At 45.0% G+C, this 11322-nt stretch overlaps 1 pseudogene; it reads left to right on the top strand.

Annotated features, from left to right (window-relative positions):
* The first annotated feature begins 2624 nt into the window (after positions 1–2624).
* Positions 2625–3580, top strand: LOC123169891 (eukaryotic translation initiation factor 3 subunit G-like; annotated as a pseudogene).
* The last annotated feature ends 7742 nt before the right edge of the window (positions 3581–11322 follow it).

Genomic DNA, 11322 nt, shown 5'->3' on the forward strand with positions numbered 1-11322 from the left:
TCTAGTGAGTCCCTACGTCGCTGGACGCAGCTATGTGTCGCCTGCAGCAACTGGGTGTCCTATGTCTCGCATTAAGCGAGACAGGAGCGAACCCCTCGCTGAAGGTAACCGCCACTTGGGTCAGCCCACGCCCGCGAGAAACACCAGCATGTTTTCTGTTTTGTTCTTTTTCACGTGGTTTTTTTTCTTTTTTTCTTTTGTTTATACTTTAATATATATAACACTTTAAAAACGCATTTGAAAAATGCTGAACAAGTATTTTAAAGATGTTAATTTCTTTAAATTGTTGAAAAAGTAATTAAAATTGTTTAAGTATTTAAAATGTTGATCAAGTATTTAAAAAATGTTGAATAAGTATCAAAAAATGTTGAACGAGCATTTGGAAATGTTGAATAAGTATAAAACAATGTTGAACGAGTATTTGAAAAATATTGAACAAGTATTAGAAAAATGTTGAATAAGTACTAAAATGTTGAGCAATTATTTAAATCCATAGTTGTGTTCTCCTATTTGTACTCATAACAAGAGTATACAATACATGAATGGTTCGCATATAATCATAACAAGAGTGCACAGAAAAAACAGAGTATATAAGGCTGCCATGGCACCATTTCTAGAAAGGATGCCATGGCACTTAACAAATTCAGAAGCTTGCATTTACTTATGCTTTACACTATTCACTATCAATTCTAAGTCACCATTTCTGCTTCACATTTCTAGAATGGGATTTCGAGGTATTCAGAAACAAGGAAACAAGGAAAATTCATGGTCAGAAACTGGAGTCATGAAGGCTTATTGTAGGAAACAAGGAAAATTCCAGCAAGGCATGATTTCACTAACCTTTGGTACTACTCAAGTAAGTTTTGAACCTACTCCTACTCCTACTCCTGGTCCATTCTAACTACTCAAGGAAAATTAAGTAACTGAATACCAGCAGCTTTCTGAAAATGTTGGGACTTGGCCATAAAAAATCTGAAGTTTAAACTTGGCCATGATATGAAGTTTAAACTACTCATGCATATAATCTTGTTGAATAGAAATTGACACTAGAAGTACTGAAAATGGACACTAGAGTAATTACTGTCTACAGAAAATGGACACTTATTGATTCCCATTCAACAATATAGTGACACTAGAGTAATTACTGGAGATCAACAGGCAACAACAGCATCGATCCTGAAAATCTAAATGAAAATGTATGCTACAAATTCAAACAACAATACCAATCCACACATTTATGGGTGTCTATTTATGCTCTTTTTCTGTTTATGATTTTGTTTATGTTCTCAAGCACATTTCCAGTGTAACAGTTTGACAAAAAACACATGGTCTTTTTAACAGTTTTCTGTTTAATTTGATGGAAATAATCTTAAGCAAATCTCGAGCTTTTTGTCATTTCCACTTGCTGGCCATTTTTGCCAATTAAAATTCATGGAATGAGCAACAATGAACATGTATATGAAATATTTTGGATGGCCCAAATGTAGACTGTTGTTATGCTTCATGTCCATTTTGATACTATCTTTGATAGTCCGAATTTCCATCAAAAACAGAGTGTAGTTACTCTGTTTCAACAACTACTAAAGTCAAAATACAGGGCAATACTCAATCCATTCTTCTGAGTTAAGTACAGGGCAAAATACATATCTCTGCATTTTGTTTGGAACTGTGCCTTGAGTATGATATTTACTGATAATCATTCAAATTACTCAGACTGGATATTTACTGATAATCATTCAAATGATCTGAGAGTTGCATATACTCACAGACCATGCATTCTGTGGAAAACATACATCAAATGCTAGTTGTTCACAATTCAAAATAACTTCACAGGGATCTTCTGAATTTATACATAATGCCTTGTAAATTGATGGAGTACAGTAGTTGACAATCATTTGATGAAACACTGAATACAATTGACATTTTTATTTACTCCATTGACACTGCAATTGACATTTTTATTACTCCAATTAACACTGCAATTGACACTCATGGAGTACTTCATTGACACTGCAACTGATACTGCAATTGACACAGGTTCAGAGTACTGTACCTGCAGCCAACAGCAGCAGCAGAGGCATTCAGCAGTCGCCAACGGCAGCAGCTGGATGGGGACGGCAGGCGGCAGCGGCAACAGCAGGTGGCGGGCAGGCGGCAGCAACAGCAGCAGGTCCGCGTGGTCGTCTCGCCGCCGGGGAAGATCCGCGTGACCCTGCCTGCCGAAGTAAGCGAGAGGGCAGCGGCGGCCGGGGTTGGCAGCGGCGGCTGGGGTTGCCGCGGGCTTGAGGAACCGGCCAGGGACGCGAGCAGAGTGACTAAGAGGAGATGCCCGTCGAGGTGGTCGCCTTGGAGGAGCAGCCGCAGGTGGGCGGCGAGGCACCGGCGAAGGTGGGCGGCGGTGCAGGTGGGCCTTGGTCGCCCGCTGGCCGACGGTGGCTACGACGGCCGCTTGGTCCAGCCGCGGGCGAAGGAGGAAGAAGCAGAGGTGAGGGGGGATTAGCAAGAAATTTAAAACCAGAAGGGTTGTATGCCAGTCCGATTCGAACCCGAGGTGGCCTGGGTCTGTTCCCCAACCAGAGCCAAGGTTCTATATAAACGAAGCCTGGGCTGCTCCGGCTGGTAACCTATTCAAAAGCACAAGTCTGTTGTACTTTGGAGAAAGAGAGAAAGAGAGCCATGGTGCTTACGCACAAGGAGGAGGGCGACGACTGCTATCTCCCGCCGCCGGTGGTCATCGGGCCCGACGAGGACGGTGTGAGAAAGGTTATCGAGTACCGCATAGAAGAGGGCATGGTTCTAAAGGTGACCACGACCACCCGCTCCCGCTCTAAACTCGCCGCCAAGGAGCACCGCTCGTGGGCCAGGTTCGGCGACGCCACCGACGACGACGCCACCTTCCGCTCACGTAATCCTCCGCACCCAAACGTGTTCTCCTCCCAGGAAGTCTTTCTCGATCGCCCTGGGATTGGCAGCAGAGCTGCAAGAGGCGGTCCAGTGGCGGCCATGCTCGCCGGCGAGCGAGATGGTTCCGTGGTTTGCAGGACCTGCAAGAAGGGCTACCACTGGACGTCAAGGTGCCCATACAGTGACCTTTATTCCCAGCTGGAAGCCTTGGATGAGCAGCCGAAACCCGCGTGTGAAGGAGGTCGCTCCGCCGCATACGTTCCTCCAAAGTTGAAGCCTGGGGGCGGTGACAACATGAGGCGGAGGAACCACGACAACACCGTCCGCGTGGACAATCTTTCGGAGAAAGTCCGTGATCCAGACCTTCTGGAGCTGTTTGCCGCGGTTGGCCCGGTTCGCCGTGCACATGTCGCCGTGGATCGCAGGACAGGGTCTAGCAAGGGTTTGGATTCGTAGAGTTCGTCCGCAGAGCAGATGCTGAAAGGGCTATCCACACCCTCGATCGTTACGGCTACGATCACCTCATCATCCGTGTGGAGCGACCAGAACGACGCGTCGCCTGAGCTAACCTCCGTGTGTTTGGACGGCACTGGAATCTTTGAGAGCTGGGCGTCGGCAAAAGCTTGGCTCTGGTCATCCTCACATCTTGTGTGGTATAGCATTCTCTTAGGAATAGGATCTCACCAAGTTATTTGCATATGCAATATCTTGTTGCATTGATCATGTATCTATGTGTTATTATTTTTTATTTTTTTGCGAATGTATCTATTGTTATTTAGATATGCAATATCTTGTTTGCATTGATCATGTAACCATATTCTTTATGATCACTCGCCATGTATTTATTTATATTTTGAAAATACATTCTCAATCTATCTGGAATTGGTAGGTCTCATTTTTAATCATTGTAAATTTTATACCTACTAATAAATCTCTTAATACGACCAAAATATTTTTTTACCATACCGAGCCATTTATATATTATTGTTGAAATATGGAAAATGCATATACTTTATAGTGCAACAGAATGATTTAATAAGTAGCAACATACTATGTTCACTCAGCAAAAGTTGTTCGTTCAGAAGTAGGTGCTTAGGGCACTTTGGGAGGACTAAAATCAATAAGAATGAGACCGAACTTGTCATTTCCCACTTGGCTCATGCCCCTCCTTGACATTACACTTCTTGGTAATAATGCATATTGAGAAATACGCTATAAGCTATTTTCAGTTTGCTAAAAAAATCATAAGCTCCATGGAATATTGGTAGGTTAACACTTTTGTAGAACAGTAATTAATAGTCCAGAAATACACAAAGTGAACCATGCAATTCTTTCTAAAGTTAACCATTGTTATGACCGACTAAAAAAACATAGTAGTGACCTTAAAAAAAGTGAGGCCAATAGCAGTCGCGCGAAGGTTCTGTGGAGTGCGTGTTTCCTCACCGCAACGGAGTTGTCATGTGTTTACTCCTCCCATAGGAGCAGGCTTCCCGATTGGTTTGTGCTTGTGATCTCCAAATTTGCCATGACAAATGATTTGTAATTCATACCATTTTTCTACATTATCTCATCAATTAGACATCAGTTTTATTTCATATACCATGACAAATTACAATGAATTAGAGATCGTTTGCCTCGGCAAATTATCATCAATTAGCAAATTTACAATCTTTTATAGCTAACATCTTTTTCTGGTAAATAGTTGCCATCGCATAATTGCTATGAATTTTCATAGACCATGTCAAAATGCTATTAATTTTTAGAGACCATTTTCCCATGTAAATGCACAATGTTCTCTAAATTTCCCATGTATTAGAGATCTCTAAATTTTGCCATGAAAATGATTTATAATCCATACCATTTTTTCTACATTTCTCATGAATTAGATATCGCTTAGTTTCATATTCCATGGCAAATTACTATGAATTCGAGATTGTTTGCCATTGAAAATTATACATCATGGGGTCTGCAATGCTTGTTAAAGCTAGGCATTTTGTTTTAAAGATGTGTTTCCATGGCAACTAAAAGCATATGTTGCCATGACAGTAACTTTTTGTTGTGTATTTTCCATAGCAATTTGAAGAATGTTGCCATGGTTACTTAAAAAATTGCCATACTTTTTGTAAAAAAATACAATGACATACATTTTTCCACATTTGCCATCAATTAGGGATCATTTCCTTCGTACTCTATCATGGCAAATTCATTTTTTACCATGGCAAAAGAAATGGACCATTCAATTTTATTTTGAGGCCATGGCAAATATATCTTGTATGTGCAATGGCCAATCTCCTTTTTCTAACCATGGAACATCTTTTTCTTTGACAATGGCAAATCTTTTTCTTCACAATGGCAGATCTCCTTTCTTTGGCAAATGCCAAATATCTTTATGGGCGACGGAAAATCTATTTATTTTACAATTGCAAATTCCTTTTTTGGACCATTTGCTATTATTAGTTTTAAGTTTTTTTTTCCAAATTCTTACTGTATGGACCATGCATGTTTTTTCTTTTGGGCTTTTGAAAATTTTACCGAACAACCCATGGTCTTGATTTCGTTATGTCATCATAGCAAATTTATTTTTTGGACTGAGGCAAAAGATTGAATATTTTTTGTACCATGGCAAAAAATGATTATTTTGGACCATGTCAGATCTATTGTTTGCACCTTGGCAAAAAGTTGAAATTTTTTTACCACATCAAAAAAATGACCATGGAAAATTTATTCTTCAGACCATGGCAAATTCGTTTTTCTACACAACAAGGCATTTTTTATCTTATGCACCGTCATAATTTTCTGTTTCGATTTTTTTGAAACACGGCAAATTTTGTTGAACAAAACATGATAAATTATGTTTGTATATACCATGGCAAATTACTTGTACATCACATGAAAAAAAATGACTTTTTCATGAGGCTTTTCACAATTTTTCTTTGTATCAACCATTTTTGCCATCATATTATTTGAAACAAATGGCAACTTATAGGTTCATACATGATTGTTATGTTCTTTAGTTTTCCATGCATGGCAAGTGTAACATTTCATGTACGTCAGTTTACATACAACCACCATGGCTAATTTTTGTGTATATAAGATATTTTAAGATTTAGCAAACTTTTGTACGAACAGCCACCCACTAGCTGGTTGTTTGTACTTCTTAAGGCATTGCAAAATAAAATCAGCGCATTTTTTATCTGATCCATTTTGAACATGATGGTAGTTTTGTTTTTATATTATGGCAGTTTGATTTATTTTAGTTTTGATATTCGAAGTCATGTCCAAATAACAGTCTTAGGCTTTTGGTTCTAGTAGCATGAAACTGGGCTTTTTATTTGGTATAAGAATGACGCTGGGAGGGGGAGGCCCATGAAAAAGGCCCCGCCGCCGGTCCTACTCCTTCCTGCCCAGGCCCCAGCATATCTGTCGTTCGCCTGGTATTGTGGTTCTTTTGGAATGTTACAAACATTTCTTAAAAATTACATGAATAACTTTTTACACTATATTAACATTTTTCTAAAAGTGTGTTTAAATTTTTCAAAAATTTAAGTAAATTAATGTTTGATTATGTGTATTTAGAATATTTCTAAATAGAAACAAATGTAATTTTTATAGAAACCTAGAAACAAATGTAATAAAACAGAAAAAATGCATACGTGCACTAGCTCGTAAAAGTGTGAGCCTCGCTCGTGTCACGCATTGGGCCTGGCCCAACTAGGGGAGCTGCACGCGTTGTTGTCTAAAAAAGAAGAATCGTTTTAAGAGCAACTCTAGCAGATGTTGTATATTTCCATCCCGCAAAAACAGGTTATGGCTCCCCCTAAAACGAATTTACGGTATGATATGTGTGTCGGCAGAATAGATCCCGTATAAATTGTTATAAATTAGCATAAAGTCCCCTAAAAGCAAAATCTAAATTCCAATTGGATCCATGCACGACCAAGGCGAAGATGAGGATGGCGTTGATGCCATAATGCAGGTTGGGGTTGCACAGGGAGATGGTCACCACGGCGTTGTACGACAGGAGCTGGAGCGGCGGCCTCGTAGTGGAGTTGGGGGCCGGGGCAAGCTCGAAGCACGTGAGAAAGGGCGTTGTTGGCGCTGGCCGTAGGTGGCTTCACAATGATGAAGGTGAAGATGAGGATGGCAAGGACGAGATGGCGGCCGTGGTCCAGCTGCAGCACTCCCACTCGCACTACTGCCACCATTCGTGAGACCAATCACGCTGCCAGAAGCCCGCGGGTTGCTCAGCTGATTAGTAGATCTTTCCGGGTGGAGGCTGGGGGAGGTGGCTCAACTAGGAGCGTGGAGCTGGAGCATGCATGACAAGGGGAGAAGAAGGGGTCTAGAGCCGGAGACTTGTGTCAAGGGGTGGGTCCTGGGACGCCGTCGTCCCCGTCGCTTGAGTGTGGCCGCGTCCGGGGAAGGGGAGCGGCACGACCGTGTCTAGGGGAAGGGATGTGGCGCCCGGATAATTAAGCTATAGTAACTTTCTACTAATGATGCCACGTCACCTCGATTACTGTTGCTAATCTCACGTTAGTTCGAAACTGATTTAAATTCAAATTCAAAATCAAGCAAACAATAAAAGTTTTCAAATATTAAAACTAAAATGTTCGGGGTGAGCCAAATAATCCATACTAAATATTGGTGTAGAAACCACACTCCTCTAAAGTATTTAAATGCACCATCGCAATTAAAACAGCGGCAAAACTGTTATTTAATAAATACTTTTAAATAATAAATAATTACAAAACTATTTTATTTAGGTGCCAAAATTAATGTGGCAGTAGTATATTTATAAATACAAATTTAGGTGCTAGTGTTAATTTTTATAAAACTGAAATAAAAAGGAACAAAAATAAAACAGAAAAAAAGGAAAAGACTAAACAAAGAAATAAAGTCAAACAAGAGAAAAGAGAAAAGCCCCCACCCCCCACTGGGCCACGGCCCAGCTAACCGGCCAGCCCACTAACCTAGCCGGCCCACCCCCACTCCCCATAGCCCCCCACTCCACCCCGAAACCCTAACCGAACCAACCCACTCCCCCCTCACTCCCTCGTCCCCCCGATCCAGATCGGATCGGGGCTGCCCCCGTGGCCATCGCCCGGTGCCGCCTCGTCGGCCCCCGCCCTCGTCCTCGCGCCCCCGTCCCCTCTCCCTCAACGACTCCCCTCGCCGCGCAGACCGCGACCGCGCCCTCGACGCCCGACGCCACCCCGCCGCTCGAAGCCGGAGCCACCACGCCCGCCCGGCTCCGACACCGTCGCCCTGGACATCCCCGCGGGACTGCGTCGTCCTCACCCCCGCCGCGCCGGACTGCCCCATCCCTGCCTCTTCTTCGTCGGTCCTCCCCGCGCCTCGCCGCCCCTCGTCTCTGCAACGCCGGTGAGGCCACGGCCTCCCTCTCCTCGCACTCCCCCTCCCTGTTTCGACGTCGCCGTGCCCGCCGCCCCGCATCGGCGCCTCCCCTGCTCTCCCTCGCGCGGGATCCCACGCCGCGCCTAACCGCGCGCCCCGCTAGCGCCCCGTGCCGCGCCTCGCGTCGGCGAGCCCGCCCCGGCTCCCCTGCAGTTGCTCGCTACGGCCGTCGCCTTCGTCCCGCACCCGCCGCTCCGCCCCTGGCCTCGTCGCCGAGCGCCTCCCCCTGCCACCACCACCTCCAGCCGCGTCCCCCTGCGCCCGCTCCGCCCAGCCGGTTCGCGACCACCCCTCCGCCGTCTCCCCTGGTCCTGGCCGCCGGCGAGCGCCGTGCGTGCCCAGCGCCCCTCGGGCATGCGCCCGTTCGGGCTATGCCCGTTAACCAGCGCGCCCGTTCCAGTGGCCCATTGGCCACTGACAGCCGGGGCCCGGAACCTTGAGAACGTTTATAAAAAAAAGAAATAAAAAATATAAAGAAATAATAAAAATAAAAATAATTAACTTAATTAATTTTGATTAATTAAACTAAACAACCAATTAAGCTAATTAAACATTAGTTACCTAATTAACCTAATTAGCTAATTAAGTAGTCAATGACAGTGGGGCCCACCCCTAATTAATCCTGATTAGGTTAATTAATATGTTTACTTAAAATATGTCACTGACCAGTGGGACCCACTGGTCAGGTTGACCAGTCAACCCCTGTTGGCTGCTGACGTTAGCATGACATCATGCTGATGTCGTAAATCCAGTTTCGAATTAAATTAATTCTGTTAATTCTAAAAATGATTTTAAACTTTGAAAATTAATATAAAATAAACTGTACCTCGGATGAAAATACTTTGTACATGAAAGTTGCTCAGAACGACGAGACGAATCCAGATACGCAGCCCGTTCGTCCGTCACACACCCCTAGCATATCGAACACGCAACTTTCCCCCTCCGGTTCATCTGTCCGAAAACGCGAAACACCGAGAATACTTTCCCGGATGTTTTCCCCCTTCACCGGTATCACCTCATACCGCGTTAGAACACGTCTAGCTCTGCCTGTTGTCCTGTTATGCACTTGCTTGCTATGTATTTACTGTTTCTCCCCCTCTTCTCTTCGGTAGACCCCGTGACGATGTTGATGCCCCTGTGATCGACTACGGTGTTGACGACCCCTCCTTGCCAGAACAACCAGGCAAGCCCCCCCCCTTGATCACCAGATATCACCTATTCTTCTCTATACAGCTTGCATTAGAGTAGTGTAGCATGTTACTGCTTTCGGTTAATCCTATACTGATGCATAGCCTGTCATTGTTGCTACAGTTGTTACCCTTACCTGCTATCCTACTGCTTAGTATAGGATGCTAGTGTTCCATCAGTGGCCCTACACTCTTGTCCGTCTGCCATGCTATACTACTGGGCCGTGATCACTTCGGGAGGTGATCACGGGTATATACTATATACTTTTTATACATGACACATGTGGTGACTAAAGTCGGGTCGGCTCGTTGAGTACCCGCAAGTGATTCTGATGAGGGGGCTGAAAGGACAGGTGGCTCCATCCCGGTAGAGGTGGGCCTGGGTTCCTGACGGCCCCCGACTGTTACTTTGTGGCGGAGCGACAGGGCAGGTTGAGACCACCTAGGAGAAAGGTGGGCCTGGCCATGGTCGGCGTTCGCGGATACTTAACACGCTTAACGAGATCTTGGTATTTGATCTGAGTCTGGCCATTAGGTCTATACGCACTAACCAACTACGCGGGAACAGTTATGGGTACTCGACGTCGTGGTATTAGCCGAAGCTCTTTTTGACGTCAGCAACGGAGCGGCGCGCGCCGGATTGGACTGGAACGCCTGCTAGGCTAGGTCTGCTTCCGGCCGCCCTCGCAACGTGCAGGTGTGCAATGGGCGATGGGCCCAGACCCCTGCGCGCATAGGATTTAGACCGGCGTGCTGACCTCTCTGTTGAGCCTAGGTGGGGCTGCGACGTGTTGATCTTCCGAGGCCGGGCATGACCCAGGAAAGTGTGTCCGGCCAAATGGGATCAAGCGTGTTGGGTTATGTGGTGCACCCCTGCAGGGAAGTTTATCTATTCGAATAGCCGTGTCCCTCGGTAAAAGGACGACCCGGAGTTGTACCTTGACCTTATGACAACTAGAACTGGATACTTAATAAAACACACCCTTCCAAGTGCCAGATATAACCCGGTGACCGCTCTCTAACAGGGCGACGAGGAGGGGATCGCCTGGTAGGATTATGCTATGCGATGCTACTTGGTGAACCTACCATCTACTCTCTTCTACATGCTGCAAGATGGAGGTGGCCAGAAGCGTAGTCTTCGACAGGATTAGCTATCCCCCTCTTATTCTGGCATTCTACAGTTCAGTCCACCGATATGGCCCTTTACACATATACCCATGCATATGTAGTGTAGCTCCTTGCTTGCGAGTATTTTGGATGAGTACTCACGGTTGCTTTTCTCCCTCTTTTCCCCTTTCTATACCTGGTTGTCGCAACCAGATGCTGGAGTCCAGGAGCTAGAGATCCCGAGGATGATTCTACGTGGAGTTCAGCTTCGAGGAGTAGTTAGGAGGTCCCAGGCAGGAGGCCTTGCCTTTTCGATCGTTGCTACTTTTGTGCTAGCCTTCTTGAGGCAAACTTGTTTAACTTATGTCTGTACTTAGATATTGTTGCTTCCGCTGACTCGTCTATGATCGAGCACTTGTATTCGAGCCCTCGAGGCTCCTGGCTTGTATTATGATGCTTGTATGACTTATTTATGTTTTAGAGTTGTGTTGTGATATCTTCCCGTGAGTCCTTGATCTCGACCGTACACGTTTGCGTGCATGATTAGTGTACGATTGAATTGGGGGCGTCACAAGTTGGTATCAGAGCCGACTGCCTGTAGGAATCCCCCTTCCAAACTCCTTGGCCGAAGTCGAGTCTAGTCATTGAAAAACTTCTACTAACATGGCTGTGTGGCTTATGGGCCCATGTCGCCATTGGGTGGTAT

This window comes from Triticum aestivum, chromosome 1D (assembly GCF_018294505.1).
Source record: "Triticum aestivum cultivar Chinese Spring chromosome 1D, IWGSC CS RefSeq v2.1, whole genome shotgun sequence".
In the NCBI taxonomy this organism is placed as follows: Eukaryota; Viridiplantae; Streptophyta; class Magnoliopsida; order Poales; family Poaceae; genus Triticum; species Triticum aestivum.